At 35.0% G+C, this 20,623-nt stretch overlaps 1 pseudogene; it reads left to right on the top strand.

The window, feature by feature from the left end:
• Positions 1-4,131: 4,131 nt before the first annotated feature.
• LOC118534253 (U4 spliceosomal RNA) lies at positions 4,132-4,197 on the top strand (annotated as a pseudogene).
• The last annotated feature ends 16,426 nt before the right edge of the window (positions 4,198-20,623 follow it).

Here is a 20,623-nt window from a genome sequence, read left to right as displayed (position 1 = left end):
CAATATCTTACATATTCATCTACAGAAACACTGGGGGTATAAGGTGGAAGAGGCCAAGGCATGGCTTGAATTTATGTCATGCCCTCTAAAACAGACAGCTTGGCATCAGGAGGCAAGGCTTAAGGTAATGCTGACCTTAGCTAGAAAAAACATGAGTCTATGAGCCTCACAGATGTGTAATCAATAGCAAGGTAAGTGGTTACAAGGGGCTTTACACATCTGTCAGCTAAATCAGAACCCTAAAGGGCAAATGCTGCTCTGAAGAACATTAGCCAGATTTGTGGTGCTGACTCAAGGAGTTTGGTCCATAAACCAGTGCATGCATTATAAGGAGACATCAGTATGACAATTTTTCATTGGTGACAGTCATAATCTTGTTTCAGTCTGGTATCCTAGTTGGTATTCATGGAAAAATGTTGGATTGGCTGGACTGTATCTCAGAGATCATTTTAGTTTTATTTTATGCTTTCTTTTTATTTTTGTTCCCAACAGCTTTACTGTACTTTATTCTTTGTCCCTACCTTTTTCTGCTTGTTCTTTTCTTTTCTTTGCCATCTTTTTTAAAAGTTACCTGCTTTCTTTCTGACTTTCCTTTTCCTCAGTTTTCATCACTGTTCTTCATCTCTTCTTTCTCCCCTTCCTTAAATATTTATCGTGTATGTACCATGTACTGGGTCAGGCATTGTGCTGTGTGCTGCACAACAGTGGTAAAAAACCAGTGGTCTTCCCTTACGGACTGTGTTGTCTATTGAAAAAATGACATTATACACGTAAACCCACAAAGAAATCTGTACTGAATAACTCTGGTAAACTGATAATGAAAAAAAAGAGGATGCTGTCAAGGAGAATAATGGGGTACCTGTCATACACTAGGTGGTAGGGAAGGTGTCCTTCATAAGATATTATGCTGAGACTTGAAGGAAGAGCAGGAGCTTTCCAGACCCAGTAATAGGCAGGAATCCCCCAGAGAGAGGAAAGAGGATGAAGAAAAACCTTGGGGATAGCCAGAGCTTGGTATGTGAGAAGTTGTTCAAAGGCTATTGTGGCTGGATCATAGTGTGGGAGTGGAGTATGGCATAGAGAGATGGAAGAGTCTAGACCCCTTTCTCCTTATTCTTTCTCCTTTCCCCTTGCCCATTCAGCTTGAAATGAAAAAGATACTTATCTGAACATGTCCTTTGATTTTTGGGGTTATTATACGGACAAAATGAGTGCAAAATATAACATGATAAAAATGAAAAAAATAGTGGAACAAAAGCTTTTGATGAAGAAACTGAAAAGTACAAATGGGCACTGAGTTCAAAAGTGGCTTCTCCGGTTTTCTGTGACATATGAATTAGCCTGCTTACTAAGATACACAATGTGCTTGTGCTACACATTAACAAGGGTGGGAAATTTGAACAGGATTTGTATGTCTGTATAGTGTGTGTTTGTGTGCATATCAGTGCATGTGTGTAGTTAATGCCAAAAGGTAAGATTTATGCCTAATTCATAACTAAATCTTTGCCTGTACATGAAAAAAATTTTATTTCAGTACTCTATAAGTTGTTATGTGAATAAAGTCCTCTTTCATGCCTTTTTGTCTGCAAGTGTTTTTTTCTTTGTAATTTTAAGAATTATAAGAATTTATATAAACATACACATATACATATATGTTTATTTATAGATGAGACAACTAGGTTATGTTTTAGTAGTTCCATTTTGACTAGCTCATTGTAGATGAGTAATAGAGTAGCAAAATGCAATCAAGTAGTTCTGAGAAGTAAAAACATCATGTCCTATATCATGAACTAGTTCATAACAGAATTCTTGTAGGTACCAGCAAGTAGGTACATAAACTCAGAAATAAATATGCATTATTTCTAGATGTAACACTTTAGTTAAATGGTTTTGCACAGCTTATGAAGACTTACTTTATCCATAATGAGTATTTTAAGCAGAATATTTTAGGAAATGACTTTACCCTACAGTCTTTGCTAGAAACTGAAATTAATTTACTGAAAGTTAATGAGAAAAGAAATAATTCTGTATTAATTCACTTTCTTAAAAAGTATTCAAAAAATACCAACACAAATCTTTTGTTAACAAATATAACATAAAAATATGATAGAAAGTAGTTATTTGGATGTCAGTTATTTGCTTTGTTTTCTGACAAAGAAGAGATTATCAAAAGATTTACATAGTCAAAGGATATAGGATGAGTTTAAGGGTCCCTTGTGATTATCATAATAAATCATTATCTCTTAATAGTAAGAGGTAATGTGGATCAGAACCAAGATGTTAGCACTAGGAATGGAGAAAATATTAAGGAATGAGGGCTCAGTGACTGATGAAATATGATAGATTAAGAAGAGGTGAAAGTTCATAATAATGTATGTGGTTCTGTTTCATGAGATTCCTTATAAAATAAATAGAAGTTTGAGTTTATTTAGAAGACAGTGAATTATGTGGTGAACTTGGGGAGCTTCACCTGTCTGTTGGACATTTAGAGGGATGCCTTCAGCCAGGAGCTAAATGTATAGGACAAGTAATTGGAGAAAATATCTGGGTTTCATTAAGAGATTTGGAAATCACTGGGATATACATGGACATGTCACTAGAGATGCAATTTGGTGTAATGGGAAAAGAAATAGGCAAAAAATTAGAGTATAGACTTGATCCTGTCATTTAATAACTAGGTCATTTAGGCATGTCACCTAGCCCAGTTCGTTTTAAATGAGTCAGAGTAATTTTCTTTTCTTACTCAAAAAGTTGTTTTATATGAGAGAGAGAGAGAGAGAAGTTTCCTTCCTTCCTTTTTTCCTTTCCTTCTTCCTTTCCACTTATCACATATCCATCTCTCCAGTATTCATCATGAGCAAGGGATCTTTGGGACTAAGACCAGGGGACTGAGACTTCCCTGAAGACGGCCTTAGAAATGTACATGGGCTGGGTGCCTAGGTTTATCCTAAGAGCCCAGGATTTCCTCTTAAATAACTTAGGGCTATGGGAAATGAATTTTGGAGAATGTCAAGGGTGCAACTGACAACCTCTGTTTCTTAAATATAGAGATATATGAGAGCATATACCCAATCAATATAGAACTAATTATGTTACTCCCTTCCTGTGAAATTTTAGAAGCTTCCTTTCAAAGTATTAAAACTTCTCCAACAGTTGTTTAATGATCTCTCTTGGGTCTGTGTTCCCATACTTATCTATACTTTTCCTAAACAGAAATCATTACTATTAAGAAGTCATGCCCTGTTTTTTATCTTTTTTTCCTTTTCTCCTATAATATCTCCTATTAAAACAGTGCCTAGTTTTTAGAGACCATCTCAAATGCTATCTTTTCCATGTGCATTTAATGATCCTCCCAACCACTCTATTCCTATGAATATCACTTCATATCTCTCTTATGAAACATTATAGTCAATCTTACTTGCATATTCATCTTAGTCTCCTTCTAGCTTTTGAGTTCCTTAAGGGTGTGGATTCCTTCCTTTAGCTATTCATAGCTCCTGACCTGGTGGATTGTACATGATACATAGGGGATATTTGCTTACTTGATTAGCCAAAACAAATCCCACAAAAATGACAAATTATCACATCTAATCAGAAAAAAGCACATCCTACATCTGCGGATTTATATCCTAATCAAATCTGTTTTACCAGAAAACAAATAAACAAACAACATTTTTTTTAATTTCATAAAAAGAAAGAAAAACCTTCAAAATAATTGGAAGCATGTGTGGTATAACACCCTTGGCTCTACAGAATACTAAAGAAGTGCAGGTATCTTGTGACAGCTACTAAAAATTTTATTTTCTTCCCAAAGCTCTCTGAGAAGTTTGCAATTAAAAATAGTAAGAATCTTGGTAGCCCAGGAGGATTTCACTTGTAACAATTTTTTTTCTAAATTGGGGTCTGAATCACACTTGCCTGCAGTCCTAGATATTTTGTTCAATATATAGTGATGTGTTCAAGTGATTTGAAAAACAAAGACTATATTTGGGCTTAGGGTATGTGTGTCCCTTTGGTATTTTTTTTAAAGGCTTTTTATTGCTTGTTCTTAGGCCTTGATGGGCATGATCTGGCAAGATACTGGTTGCTGCTGACAAAGGTAGAATTTTCAGTTTGGATCGATAATATTCAAGCTTTGTGCAGTGGCAGTATTGTAGCCAATGAGGTTTATCCGAGGCGTGATTATTGCTAATTGATTGATAATATTCTATTCTAGGATGGTCATGTAAGCCAGCAGAATTAGTTACGACCTGCCAAATCAGTGGATTCACCTGAGTAGGCACTTAGAGCCAACATTTTCCTGCCATGTACCCTGTCATCTTTTTCTTGGCATTTTCTGAGTCGATGAGTCAGTCTGTAATATTTACTGAGTGGCTTCTGGGTACAGAATATGAGGCGCTGTATCAGGAGCTATAAAAACTGTTCAGAGCATGAGGGACTGTACATACATCATGTATCATGGGTTACATATGGAAGAAAAACCATCAACCTCTGTGGTAAGAATTGTCAATCGAGGTACTTGCCAGTTCAAAAGTCTTCTCCTGGGAAGCCTCATAATGTCTGTTCATGCCTACATGCTCTATGATGCGTTCCTGATGAAAGGTTGGTATAATCTGCACTTCATATCTCCACCACCTTAGACTCAGGGTGGATCTGACCTAAATCCAATCATTTGTTGACTGGTTAATGATGTATCATTGCTCAAAATGACCTAAGGATAAGCAGCAGTGCCACCAAGGTAGGGCTTGAGTAGGGAGTGGCCAATGTCTATGGTTGAAGTCATTCAATTATTTGAGTTTCTATTTAGACATCAGAATTGCTACTAGAGTCAAGGATATATATTTTTTTCTTTTTTTTTTCCTTTTAGAGAGAGAGTGAGTTTGGGAATATAAGGGGGGTGGGGAGGGGGAGAGGGAGAGAAAGAATCTTAAGCAGGCTCCATGCCCAGTGTGGAGCCAGACTTAGGTCTTGATCTCACCACCCTGAGATCATGACCTGAGCCGAAATCAAGAGTGACCACTTAACTGACTGAGCCACCGAGGCGCCCCAAGAAAGTATTTCTTTGTGCAGAGTTCTGAGGCATGTCTCCTCAGTCTTGGGATTCCTGAGATTTAGCTAGGACAGGATCAAACTCATTAATGCATGTTTATTGTTTCCTCTTTAGTTGTTCACTTCCCCACTCCCTCATAGTGCTTGCTGAGATCATTCTCTAAATATACTGCCTTTCTTAGTGCCTGCTTTGTGAGGAGTTCAAACCAATACACTCTACTCTTAGAATTATGCTATACCTCTTTGGGGAAGTGGGATTTCAGGGACTAGTATAGGATGTGGTCATTCAAATGGATGTTAGTTCTACCACTTTATAGCACTGCTGTTCTTAACAGAAACTTCCTAGGCAGGAAACTGATTTTTTTTGAGATGAGGGTGGGGAGTGAGAGGTGGGGGTGAGGGGAGAAGAGCAGAGGGAGGGGGAGAGAGAATCTTAAGCAGGCTCTACGTCAAGTGCAGAGCCCTTCGCCTGGCTTGATCTCACAAGCCTGCGATCATGACCTGAGACAAAAATCAAGAGTCAGACGCTTAACTGACTGAGCCACCCAGGCACCACAGGAAATTGAATACTTGAAAACACTTCTAGAGGTGACTTTCTTGGCTAACACTCAGATTAGGCCTCTTGAATGGACAAAGAGAATTGTGTGTTAAAATATTAATTAGTTCTTTGAAATTAATGATCTAATACTGAGACTAGTTATCAAAGGAATAATTTTTGTTGAAATAGGCAATGATTCTATTATACATGCTATCTTATATTTCCAAAATAATAAAACCAATAGAGTATGAAGCCATTAGGAGAAGGAAGGGAAAAATGAAGGGGGAGGGGGAACAGAGGGGGAGACGAACCATGAGAGACTATGGACTCCGAGAAACAAACTGAGGGTTTTAGAGGGGCGGTGGGTGGGGGATGAGTTAGCCTGGTGATGGGTATTAAGGAGGGCAGGTACTGAATGGAGCACTGGGTGTTATACGCAAACAATGAATCATGGAACAGTACATCAAAAACTAATGATGTGGTGACTATGATGAGTATGGTGACTAACATAATAAGATTAAATTAAATTTTAAAAAAAGAATATGAAGCCAATTAATAAGAACTGTGTTTTTATTGATCACATAACCTGTGGCAAAACAATGATAATTGAATTTTAAGTCTCCATATTTGTATGAGGAGTAGCTCCTACAACCTGCACTAGAGAGAAAGATTCAAAATGTATTGGTAAATAAACCTCATGGAATGGGCATATATGGTAGGCTGGAGAAGTTCTGCAGAGAAAGTTAAGTGGGAATGCCAAATCTGTTTTCTAAGGAGTAAATTGTATATCACTTTGGACATTTTTTTCCCCACACAGTAAAGTTCCTTATGAGATAGATTTTTCCTTCAGAGCTGTGCACAGTCATGTCTGAAGTTGCATAATAGGAAAAAAAGTATAAAATAAACATTCTAAATAACCAACATAGAGATACAGTGACAGATCAAATCTCATGTCCAAATAAAAGTTATTTTTTCTTTTTGCTTTAATTATGGTTAAAGGCTAGGAATTTTACTTTTGCTTCTTTTCACCAATGACAACTAATGAATCTTTGATCAAGTTCAACATTTCATACATTAAGAAATAGGTGCAATAAAATTTTTATATACCTTTTTTGTGAGGTTAAAATCAGATTGGTATTTTCATTCAGATTCCAGAACTGCTTGTACCCAAAATTGTGTTCTTCCTATCTTTCAGAGTCTTTATTATTCTGTCTTCTGTCCGTCCTTCCTCATGCTGCTTTTCATTGTCCTCATCACAGTGAGGTGTCAGCACTTTCACTTTCAAAGAGAATATATGGTGCATTCCCCTGAGCCCTTTCTCTAAGATAGCCAGCTCCTAGCAGCAAGCGACTTTAATAGGGGTATGTGTCTTTATTCATTTGTGGAGTCACAGGATCTGGCTGATGAAAGCTCTGGCACTATGGTGGAGGTAGGTCTCATTGTTCTTGCACAATTCTGTTACCAGCTTAATTGATCCTGCTCATGTTAGAAGGCAATTTGTGTCAGACCAACACAAAGGGAGACAACCAATAAAAGGCTATGCATACTCTTTAGAGCCAAGTTGTACACTCTTACAGAGCTGCTGCCAGGCAGATTTCTATGCTTCAGCGTTATGCAGGGAGTGGGGGAAAAAGATAAAGGTTAAGAGAATCATTTTCTCAGGGGGCCAATTAAATGAGGGGATTGTATGTAAAGAGTGAACACATTGGACCTCTCAGGTACAGACTGGCTAAAATGCAATTTAACATATATGGCGCATAGAATTATCAATTCATGAGTAATGATCAGTGGAAAATTCTTTTAATGCTTAGAAAGAATATTATAGTGTTAGAGAATTTGAATAAAAATGTTTCAAATGTGCATAGCAAGCCTAATATATCATTCTATTTGCTAGGAGCGGAAAAAAGTTACGATTAATTTTTGCTTTGTGTACAATTTAAGGATTTAAAGGCTGTTTCTTTTCTTAAAGAAAAAAAAGACTCAGGATACTTAAACTTCTTTTCTATAGTGGCTAAACTAATATAAATGAATTATAATGTTTCATTTTTTAGATGATTGACTTTTGGCACTGAAACAAAGCAAAACAAAAACAAAAACAAAAAACCCAAAAAACAAAAAGACAAAAAATGTAGAATGACTTGGTGGCCCAGAGTTGGGTAGGGGAAATGTAGGGGGGACATTCCTAAGCCATAGCAACCTGATATGTGCTTACATGCAAAACTCATGTTTAAAGGATTAACACTTTGATGCAAAAATAATTGCATCATAATTTTCGAATATTAATTTCACAAAAAAGAAATCAGTTTTGTTTGAAGGCAATTTTCTAGAATATAGGTTTTGTTTATTTGTTTTGGCATTTCTCTGAGTAGCTCTTTATCAGAGGGAACTGTTCAGGTCCTTCCCGTGACTTTTCATCGCTACACATCTGTCTTTAGTCTGATTTTGATTCCTTTTCACACTTTCAGATAGGACTGAGAGGTGACCCTAATTTATTGCTGAACAGAATTAGAGATAGACAATTTTTATAAGTTTGATGAAGTTTGAGAATTCTCATCTTAAGACTAAATTAGGATATTATATCCATCTAAAAAGCTTCCTTAATACCTTCTTTTACAAGTTGCTGATTAATTTCAAGCATCACACTGATCCTCATATTTCATTTTTAATTCATTTTTCTATATTCTTTGATTTTTTTCATTTTATATAAATTGAACACTCCTTGTGGATAACCTTTGTGGGTATGTATAAAACAGAAACCAAAGCATCTGATCATATAGAACTTAAAATCACTTTTGTGTATTTCTTCCTGGAAAGAATGTGTATGTCAGTCAAGAATTGGAAATGAAACTGGAGATAGGGAAACACTTTCCTCTTCTTAGTAAAGAAAGGTGGTTTTGTAAGACTAAGATATAAATTAAAAGTATGTAAATGGAAGTTTGCACATATATATTTCCTGATAAGTGATTCTGAACCATTCTAAGACTTTTTTACACATCCACCCGTAGGTGGTTTTCTCATATTTATCAAGATAATATTGATAAATAAGATAAACATAGGCTAGTGTCTTAATTTCAGTTTTTATGTATTTTTTTTTTATTGCTGAGGAGGCAGTTGATTCAATCTTAGCCAGCATGAGCATATCTGTGTTGAATAAGTAAGTTGTCCTGAATGGAAAAATAATCTGTACCAGAAATAGATGCAATCTGTGAAAATTTTCTACTGTGATAATATTTCCTTTCAATTTTATAACCTTTCCAGGAATATCAGTTATGTTTTCAGTAAGACCTTAAAGTTTAAAAGTATGAAAGATTTATTTTCTATGATATATACACACATACATTTGGCAGAATGTTATTTGCAATAATAACTTATGCATTCCATCTCCTCCTCTAATGTTTCCAGTTTGCTCTGTGACCTGCCCTCATTCCAGCAGCTAGACCATGAGACATCCAGTGTGTCAAGGCAGTTTTGTTATAGCAGAAAGCAGAGAATAAGAGTCAAATTTTTAATTTTTGAAAGAAAACATCAAATACAATACAAACATTTTGGAAAGATAAAAGATAAATGAGAGTCTCATTTTGCCTGTGTTCCATGGACTATATGAAAAATCTCCAGACTGGGTGGACAGAAGAAAAAGGGGGAAAAAGCGCTCTTAGTCTCTGGTAGATTCCTGGAAATGGGTCAGATAGAGTCCCCCCCGCCCCCCCGCATTTTCCACCCTTAATTACCAAATCCAAGAAAAGTGAAACCTCAGGTGGACTTGAACTTTGAGAGTGGAATGATCCTATACTCTTTTTGAGCCAGATCCTAGGAAATGAAAGGCTCCATGTTTTCTCTTTACCTTAGCATGGTTCAGAAACATCTGTGTGGGTATGTAGGCAAATGGGCCTGAAGCAGCCCTCTAGAATATTCATGTGCTCCTGCAGAGCTCAGAGAGCAACAGAAATATTTTCTGAATGGCAGAAAGCAGTATGACCATGGCACAGAGAGCCAATGAAACTTCATATACCTTGTGAGCAAGACAAGGAGGCTGTGACAGTGATGTGTATGAATGACAAAAGATTCTATGCAATACAAACACCTAGTGACTGCAAGGTGATATGTACACAGATAATGATGGAAAATGCCCAGATTTATACCCGTATTCTTCATAAGCTGTCATGGTATAAGCCCTAAAGAATTTACCAGGTAACCCAGGGAAAAGATAGGAAGAGACACTAAAGTGACCTTTAGGGCCACTCAGTGATATAGGTGCTCAGAATACAAATTAAGTTTAGTTATAGCAAAGACAGTTAAATTTCTTGAATATCTTATTTGGTAGAATGAGATAGATATTCACTGTGTGTTTAATATACTTATTATCTTGGACACGTCAGTGATGTTTCTAGTTCTAGTAATAAATAGTTTCACATACTTAAAATATCTAAGTAGTTCTAAAGCTAGTTTTCACAGACACACACACACGCACACACACACACACACACACACACACACACACACACACAGCTCATGTTGCCCTTTTACCTTATGAATAGTGGTGGTGGAAGTCATCTAGTGAAAGATCTCTCACCATAATTTCTGGTAGCCCTAGTAGTTTGAATATTTTGCCTATTTCATACCTTATCAGAATTGCAGATATCAAAAGTTTAAATGTTGTAAGATTGAAATGCTAATAAGTGAGATAATTTTCTCACAATTATTTTATACTTTTATCAAAGTTTGTCAAGTAGTTAAAATTCTGTTTTCATCCTATACAAAGAGAAATAACCAAATATTTCCAGAAAGCAAGGAAAGCACAATGGAATATTTTATCTTTTTTTCCCCTCTTGATACAGTTTCAAAATCTCAAAGATGAGGAAAAAGCAAGAAACAAAAACACTACATATGTCCCATTTCTACAACTAAAATTATACCAGAAAAACAGCCTTAACATTCCTCTGTAATGTCTGCTTTGCAAAAACACATCACCTTTGTTAGGGAATATTCTATGAAGCCTTGATGGTGGTAGAAATTTTAAGAATGACCATGGAGGATGTGGAAGGGAAGTGGCCTGCTCTCTGTTAATTCTCTCTGTCAACCATTCTGGTATGACTTCTCTCCCTTGGTCATTCCATCATAATGAAATCTTTCTTCCTTTTAAAATTTTATTTGTTTATTAATATAATTTTTCATAAAAAGAAACAATTACTGTGCTGAGGGCAAATTAACTTGACCCAAAATTTTGATTTAACAGTTCTTTACTCACATTATAAATTTCAAATTGAATCAAAATTAAGTGAAATTGTCCTTAGGAATTCATAGGCTAAGATGAAGGGTGACTAATTTAAGGGTGATAGCCTATTTGTAATGAAAAACTTTCTGTTGCTCTAAGTTACAAAATGAATTGCTTATCAAATAGGTTAGTACTGAAAGAAATATATTTTGGCAATCTCTGAGCCATGTTGTTGAAAATTATCATGATTAATTTGATTACAAATCATTAAAATATATAAACCCTAAATTATTTATTCAAGTTCTTTAAAAAGACTTGTTTGTTTGACCTGTTGCTTCTTTGGTCAGATTATTTTTGTTACTTTTACTGAAGTAAGTAAAGGTGCAAAAAGAATTTTTGCAACTAATATAGCATGTTCTATTAACCAGATTTGTTCAAATGATGATTTCTGGGCTCTGCTTCCCACAGTTTTTATTGCAGTAGGACCTGGCGAGGGGTGGATCAGGGAGCTTGATTTATTGGGCTCCTTCACCAGATTCTCATGCTAGGACATTTTCAGAAATATTGATACAGAGTCTCCTCAATAATTATTTGTCGTCTTTTGTTTGCCTCCTTAGAACTCAACCGAAAAATGTAATAAGTTCACAATTAAGTTATTTTAAAGTAAGCTTTATTTTTTAGAACAGTTTTAAATTACATGAAAATTGAGCCAATAGTACAAAGTTCCCAACAACCCTGTACCTAATTTCCCTTGTTATTAACATTGTGCATTAATGTGCTACATGTGTCATAACTAATGAACCAAAATGGATGTATTATTAACTAAATCTATCCTTTTTTTTCCCCCAGATATTCTTACTCTTTATCTAATGTCTTTATTCTGTTTCAGAATCCCATCCAGGATACCACATTATATTTAGTCATCATGTCTCCCTAGACTCCTCTTGGCTGTCTCATTTTCTCAGAGTTACCTTGTTTCCTTTGTTTACTTGTTTTTGTAGTGTTTGTAAGGTTTGCACTGTACAGTTACTCTTTGTCTTTCCCCTTGCCATATTCTTTGGAAGGAAGTACACACTTACAGTATGGGTTATTATGTTCTACCTCCTTAAGAGAGGAGTATCTACCTAAATTACTTTAATTCTTCTATTTATATCTTCTTACCAATTTATTTATTTAATTTAAGTATTAGTGTGGCTTTACAGGGAATCTCTTATATATTTTTGGTTATGATCCAATACTACGTTATTTTTTGGTAAAATTCTTCCAGCTTTGGCCTTTTGGAACTCTTTCAGTTGGTTCCAGTGTCCCTTTTAGGTACCCCCATTATTGTTTTGTTTGTTAGTTTTGCTGTTTATTTGATTTAGTATTTCCTTCCTTTCTGGCATCACAAGATGGTGCTGGCTCATCTTGTGTATTTCCTATGCAAGTTCTAGAACTAGCCATTTCTCCAACAAATCCTGGTTCCTTTAATTGGATAGTGGTATTAAAAGCCAAGAGCTCAGTCTGGTGTGCAATTACCTTATCAAGAAAAAAATAATCTTAAATAATGCAGAAGATTAGTAAGATTAATCGATAACATTTAAGAATTGTTTAAAACAGCAAATCTCAAAGCTTTTTCTTAGGATACATTAAAAATTATTGAGGATCTCAAAAAGCTCTTCTTTACCTTGGTTATATGTATTTATATTTACTGAATTAAAAAGAAAAGTTGAGGCATTTAAAAATATTTAATAGTCTTTTTAAATGAAATAATAAAACCAACACTTGTATATATATATAAGGAAGAAATTTTTATGAAAAAACTTTTTGGAAACACATTATCAAGAACAGTGTCACTGCTCTACATTTTGCATGTCTTTTTAATATCTGTCTTAAGAGAAAAAAGCTGGATTATCAAACACGTTTCTACATTTAATACTTTGCAATTTGTTCTTTGTTTAAAGTCTAGGAAGAAAATCCAGCCTCACACAGATAAGTAATTAGAAATAGAACTATTTTAATGACCTTTTCAAATAATTTTGAATATATCATGTAGCCTCTGGAAAAATCTACCCTATCTTTACAAGAGAATGAGAATGAGATAAATAATATCTTAGTGTTAGTGTGAATAGAGTTTTGTCCTTGTGTACTCTGAAAAGTCACAAGAGCTCACACTTTGAGTGCTGTTGGTCTTAAGTACACTGTTTCAAGAGGGAAAATATGGGTCTATAAATTGAGTCTTGTATTGTTCCTTATTCACTGTCACTTTATTAGTCAGTGATCATTTTCACAGGATGATTTTTTACTTCATTGACAGGAGGAGGAATTGGCATAAACCCTGCACAGTTAGTGGTAAAATATTAGACATATTAGACTAAATGCCAATGTAAAGCTAAGCAAAGCAAGTAAAATGAAATTATGTTCTGACAATTCATCTTCACTTGGTATAATTTTCTCTCTTAATGCCTTTCCCATTTACATTCTTTCTATTTGCACATTGTAACTTGTCTTACTGTCACATTCTCAGTTTGGTTTAGGGCAGCTGTGTGACATGTCTGATGAGGGGTCACTTGGAGGCATTTCTTAGGCTTTGCACTGATCATCAATCAGCCATGATGAATGCTCGTGTGAGCAATTTCCACCATGAAAACACCTTGTGGGCACTTGAGAGTGAGAGGAAAGGTGGGTTTGGCAAGAATGAGGAGACAAGAGAACAAGCCCAACACCAATTTTCTAAACTTGTTGCTCTGCTGGAATGATTGTGAGGGATGATGGATGACTGATATCACTTCTCAAGTGTCTTTTATCCCTTAGGATAATTTTGCCAATTTTCCGGTGAACTTAAATGTCCACAGATGTTTGAGAGGAAACCTACTGATTTGTAACTCAAAGACTTTAACTGACAAATTGTTGGAGAATGTCAGTGGAAACTGGCAGATTGACTACAGTTTCAGTAAAAGACCATTGAGTGTCCTGAAGATACTCTTGTAATTTGTTACTGGCACAGATGTCAAGTATAATGATTTTTATTTTATTTTATTTTATTTTATTTTGTAGATTAAGAGTAAGAATGGAATGTTAAGTGTCACTAGTCTCAGCTCACAGTTGGTGAATAAATACTACACCCCCATGCTCTGCTGTTGATATTCTTTAATTCAAAGAAACAATGTTGACTAAGAAGTTGCTGTGTTTATATTTATGAAAATGTGAATGCTAAAGAAGAATTTTAAGGAACACGAAACAGTCTTTTTTTAGAAAAATAATCACTACTTACATGAAACGGATGAAATGAATGTGAGCTAAAATGAAAAGGATGTCTCTGCAGTTAAAATACTGCTCTGAAATTTGTTGAAAAAGAAATTGGCCTCTCTCTGTCCCTCTGGTGTGCATACCTCATCACACCTTTATTCTTTGCTTTCCTTACTGCTCTATTTGTGCTTTAAGCAGACTGATAAATGGTGAAAAGGAAGACTTGCCTTTATTTCCCCTTTATATCTGCCATTAAGCACATTAAATACTTTAATTGTAGGTCAACCCTTTTATTAAGAATAAAAAGATGGAAGCTTTATATTCAAATTTTAAAATACTTATAGTCTGAATTTCATAGTGAATTATTTTTAAATTATACTCCTTTCTGAAATATCCATGCTAATTCATTCTTTGTTATCCTTTGACATACTAACAACCATATTTACCCAAAACCTTAGCCAGTATTTCTCAATTTGATTGCATATTAAAATACCTGGGAACTTTAAAAAAATTTTTAAAGATACCTGGATTCTAGTCAGACCAAATGAATCAGAATCCCTGAGAGCAGAGTATTGGTATTTAAAAAAAAAAAAAAAAAAAAACTCCAAGTAATTCTAATACACAGTTGATAATCACTGATTTAGGCTATGGATGATAAATAAGTTTTCACCAACTAATTGTTAATAGCTATCTAGAGAATTATGTTAAGAATGATTCCAAGGTCATGTTTAGGCTCAAGGTAAGAATATTGTGATGCACTCATGATGTCACCAAGGGCTCTAGAGAGGAGAGGAATAGCTCACAGTTCATGTTCTTGTCATCCCTTACCATGGCCGTCTGACTTCCCCTTTCTTTCCTCATGAGTGTTGAGTCCATTCATATTTCTCTGGTCTCTATCCAATTATGGGGCTCACCAGGCGTATTTTATAATATTGATAGGAGAAATTTTATTTTATGTAAATTTTGCTAGTAGTTTCACTACAGTGTGGATTCTAAGATTAGGTACTATACACCCTTCACATATTGCCAAAGGGAGTGTTTTTTATGACCATAGTAAAAAAAAATATAGTGGATCCTTTTTTGTCAAGACAATTGCCACCATATATTAATAGTTAAACATTATGAACTCAGAAGTGAAGGGGGAAAAATATTTATGTTGCTAGTGGCCTTACCACTTCCTATTGTGACTTCTGCTTGTTAGTTAATATACCTGAGTGTTAGTTTTATTATATAATATATTATATAGAGCTAACATGATGTATATTACAGTGAGAATGTTGTGAGGATCCTATGACTTACGTTGTATATTTGCAAAATGCTTTGTACAGAATAGCTCCTCTGAAAACATCAACCACTTTAATTATTATTATTTGCATATGTATCATCTGATTATCCATAGAAATTCATCAACTCAGTTCAAATAGATGATATTGTACTTTATATTCCCTAGCTACCTCTAAGCAATCATCTTTTGCACAAAATATAAAATACTGAGGGGGGCCATAATATGCTATAGAAACACCTCACCACTACCACAACTAGAATAACTGGCTAACTTATTTAAAGTCATACAACAAGTCAGTGCAAAATAAAGAATCAGTAGCAGGTTGATACAGATCCACTTTAAGCTAGCTGGTACACAACACTTTACAATTTACAAAGCCTATTGATAAACATTATTTCATTTGATACTTTAAACAATCTTTGAGATAGGTGTTATTGAGCTCATTTTATAGATGAATAAACAGAGGCTCAAAATTAAAGTGATTTAATTTTGGCTCAGCTAATTTTAATTGAAGTTATTATAATTATTAAAATTATAGCAGTAATGACACAGATTTTCTGTTTCCACAATGAAATATTCTCCTTAGATAGTATTGTTTCACATTAAATAAAAAATGTTATATATAAATTCAGGATAATATATACTTTTAGATTATCATAAGTTTAGTGCAAAAGAAACTGAGAATTGATAGAATTTATTTTTGTTGCACAGATTCTATCTTGAATATTGCATGTTGTTTTTTTTAGAGTTTATCTTGTGGAAGTTGCAGAATGATGGACATTTTATTTCTGATGGTGATTTAAGTCAACTATCTTGTCGACTTTGGAAAAAAAAAAAAAAGAAAACATTGGAACGGACAAATATTTCCACTCCAAAGTCAGCTAGTTGAGATCACCTCTTGTGTAGAGGGAGTGAGATTTCTTTCCCTTTTCACAGGATGACCATTTCCACTTATATTTACAATGAAAATTTGTAGTTTTGTGAGATGTTATCATATCCTGTACACTACAGGTGTTAAACATTTAAAGGTCAACATTTCAAAGAAATGTCTAAATTTCTACGCCCAATAGTGTTTGCATATGTTTTCTCATGCCCTTGAATTAGCCGTGCATGCAGAAAATGCATGTGCAAACCATATGGCAAGAGATCTATGTGTCACTTCCAAGAATCTCTTTCTGTAAGGGTCTGGGTTGCATAGCACAATCATTGCTGAACACTATGAGGACTTAGAGTCCCAAATGCTTGATCAAACCCAATCACTGAATTTATTTTTGGAATATAAGAGTAGACTCTGAATGCCTGAGTGACTCTTTCAGTTACAACATTAGGCACAGAAGCAGAAGTGTTAACTCTTTTAGGAACTATGTATTAAATGGTATCTAAATGCGCTCCCTATATCCCCCACCACCCAAGTATTTTAGGCAATAATAAAACTGCAACAGAAAGAAAGAAACAGGAAGTTAGTTGGCTTACTATTTTTTTAATGGAACTAAGTGAGGAATCTATGCCTTGAGGAAGTATAAGTCGGGATAATGTATTTGGTTTTCCTTGCTGGTCCTGTATTTTCTTGTTTGCCATAGAACTTACTACTTCCTATTGTGTTAAACTCTGTCTAATACACACTTTTAGGTTGTTAGTTTAGCTGCTTCTGGCATTTGAGTTTGTAACTCCTGTGGGCAACCAGGGTCCTAGCCCTCCACAACTCTCACCCAACTTTACACCTCATGTATTCTGAAACTATTTTAGTTTGGCTCAAGTTTCTGCACCCAGAATAAGTTAATCATGCCTTTTATAGTCTCCTGGTCTTCTACAAACTATGTAATGTGGTTTTATATGTGTCCTAAATAACTCAGAGTTGACTGACATGAATGTTGTATCATGCCACCATTATTTATCAATCTATTTTATCAAACATTTTCATATAAAATATGCTAATTTCTGGTATTTTATTAAGTGCTTAATCTAATTAGCCATTGTACTTGGCATGAGAGGGTGAACTTTAAATAGCACATTCAGGGAGGTCTCATTAAAAAGATGACATTGCAACAGTTATTTGGATTAGGTGAGGGAATTAACCGTGTGGTTAGTTGGGAAGCAATATTCCAGAAAGTAGGACCAGCTTGAGAGAAGGTCCTAAGGTCATAGCATCCCTGATGTAACCAGGAAATAGCAAAGTTTCCTCATGTTTGGAGCAGAGTGACTGATGGAGAAGGAAAAGGGGGAAGGTACATGATATCAAAGAGGTGGTAGTGTGTTTTGAAGTAGCTGATTATGTAGCCCCTTGATGATCATTGTTAGAATTTTAGTTTTTACTCTGATAGTAATAAAATAATCAAGTTTTGAGTACAGGAGTGACATACTATTAATTGGGATCTAAAGAGAGCAACTTTAGCTTCTTTTGAGAATAGACTATAGTGTAGCATTGGTACTGAAGGAAGACCAGATAGGAGACTTTTTTTTAATAATCCATCATCTCAGGTGAGAGATGATGGTGGCACACCAGGGAGGTATTAGTGGGGTAATTGAAAGGATACAGGTAACTGAAAGGATACAGTTGTATCAACGGAAATGAGAAAAGTGGTGAATAGTACAGTTTTTGGTAGAAGAATCAGGAGTTCAAGTTTAGACATAAAGGGTTTGGAATACACATTGGACATTCAAGTATAAATTTTGATTAGGCAATTGAATATGCAAATTGTGAGTTTGGGAGAGAAGTCTCAGATGGCCATGTATATTCTTCAAGATGTTTTTTCACATTTTTTCCATTTTATCTATGTCTGGGTGATTTCCTGAAATCTGTTTCAATTTACTATCATCACTTCAGCAGTATCTCATCTACAGTTGATTCATGTAAAGCAATTTTTGTTTCAATTATTATATTTATATCAAGGATTTTGAGTATACTTTGAAATCTGGCTTTTCTTGTTCCTTAATTTTCTATCATTGTTTTATGGAATTAATAGCTTCATATATCTTTTAGACATTAAATTTACTTTTTTTCAATACTCTTTCGGATTGTTCTATTTGCTCTAATATGGGATATAAATTTTTCATTTTATAATATCTTAGGGATGTATTATTGGCATTGGGCTTTCCTCCTATGTATAATAGTTATCCGTGCACTCGTTGTCCCTGGATATTTTCTCCTTTTATGAATCTTTGAATGCTGTGTGTAACAACACCTTCCCTTTGAGTTAATACTGAATATGCTTCAATGAACTTTAGCATTTTTACTTTTCCTAGTCTATTTTTTTATGTCAGTTTCTTAATCTAGGCTTTAGCATGAGTTTAAACTTGCTCCCATAAGGTAGTATACTCAAGATCTTGATTTATTAAAGGGAATTCTATTTTTATACATCACTTAATTGACTTCCTAAAATAACCCTAGGTCAGTAAGCAGAAATTTTCTGGTCACTTTTCAGGTTTGATACATTTTCCTTGCTCATGATTCTATAGGTAAATTCACTTGCTCACTTTCATGGAGCCTATAGCCTCTATGACAGATCACTCAAAGAAGTTAAAGTTCCCTTGTGAATAATGCACCCATGTGTAACACAGTTTTTCTTATAGCTAAGCCTATGGATATAGAACAACATATCATTCATACATACTATCTGAGGAATATACTTGAGAAAGAATTACGTAAACAAAGTAAATGAACCAGAACAATGTCCTAAAGATAGAAGAAGTTGAAAGGAAATAGTGGTGAATAATGTACATTGTAATATATCTATATAAATGAATAAAATGAAAATAAGGGATAGGTCACCTAGAAATTAGTTTGAAAAACAGTGAATAAATACTCTTAAAACAGAAGAAATGGGGGAGAAGGACATCCAGAATGACTGAGTGAGAAAGCAGCAGTTCATCTCTACACAAAGCAATGATAAAATTGGACAAAATTGTGAAAAACAATTTCAGGACTCTGGAAATTGAGTAAAGGAATACAACAAATTTAGAAGCATTTATGCAAGAAGAGCTACTAAAACCTGGCAATAATACTCAGGAGTCTGTGTTATTTTAAACTGGGACTTCTTTTATTCTTTTCTCCTTGCCCTCCTAGCTTGAGCAAGGCATTTTTCAGGACAAAGCCAGACTTGTAATCTAAATCTCAAGCATCAAACAATATGCATGATTCAGGGATTTTAGACTTGACTTATAAGGATAACTAACAAAATCCTCATTCTTTAAATAGCTTGTTTGATATGTTATATGTTTGTGTATATATAAACTATTACAAACTAAATAATTTCTGGAATAAAAACAATTGATATGGAAGGGTCAATCAATTAGCCAGTATTAATTGAATGTTTATTTCTCAGCAGAAGTTAGAAATGATAAGGGCTTCAGAAAAATTAACACTCTAACCTGTAGCTGGGTAGTTTTTTGCTGCCTTTACCTGGGCTCATTCATGCAGCTGCACCCAGCTAGAAGACTGAGTGGGGACTGGCTTTAGTTAAGATAACTAAAATGGCTTGATGTCTTTCCACATGGAGTGTTTCATTGCTCCAGAAGGCTAGAATGGGCTTCCTCACATAGTGGGAGCAATGTTTCAAGAACTCAAGCCTCAATGTGCAAATGCTTATCAAGCCTCTGCTTGTATTATATGTGCTGATGTCACATTGGCAAAAGTGAATCCCATGAGGGAGAGGATCTCATGAGAGTATTGTTACAGAAAGGTGTGATCCATTGGGTTCCATTTTAATAACAATCTACCATGTTCCAAACTCCAGCCTCAGTGATTCATATCTTTCCCAAACATAAAATACACTCCTCACTTCCTAAACACCTGTGGCCTCATCCAGTCACGATATCATTTAAGGGGCCCATGATCTCATAAACAGAATCAAGTCTGAATATGGATGAGGCATTTTGGATGGGACTTCTCTTGATCCAAACACTCATGACCTAAAAAGCAAGTTATTTGCCCTCACATACTTAACATAGAACACTGTAAATCAGAAAGAGATAACAGCAATAGACACTCTCATTCAAAAAGAAGAAAGAGAACATAGCAGATACTGTACCATTGGAATTCTAAAAGCTAGGCAGGTGCTAGTTATCACAGTTCCCCACACTGGGGGTGGGGAATGTTCCTTGCTTAGGGCCCAGTTCTTCCTGGGAGTCATTCTCTCAAACATTTTTCTCTGTTGCTCTTGACTCTCTTCTCTGACAACTTGGTTCTGACCTATGAGACATCAGACCTCCTTTTTATTGGGAATAACCTGTATTTGCAGCTGAGTAGCTTTCTCAGCCTGCCCTTAGTAAATTGGGGAGCCATAGGTTTCTTTTATTTTTTTAAGATTTATTT

The sequence above is a fragment of the Halichoerus grypus genome, chromosome 2 (assembly GCF_964656455.1).
Source record: "Halichoerus grypus chromosome 2, mHalGry1.hap1.1, whole genome shotgun sequence".
In the NCBI taxonomy this organism is placed as follows: Eukaryota; Metazoa; Chordata; class Mammalia; order Carnivora; family Phocidae; genus Halichoerus; species Halichoerus grypus.
This window is presented reverse-complemented; position numbering and strand designations above follow the sequence as displayed.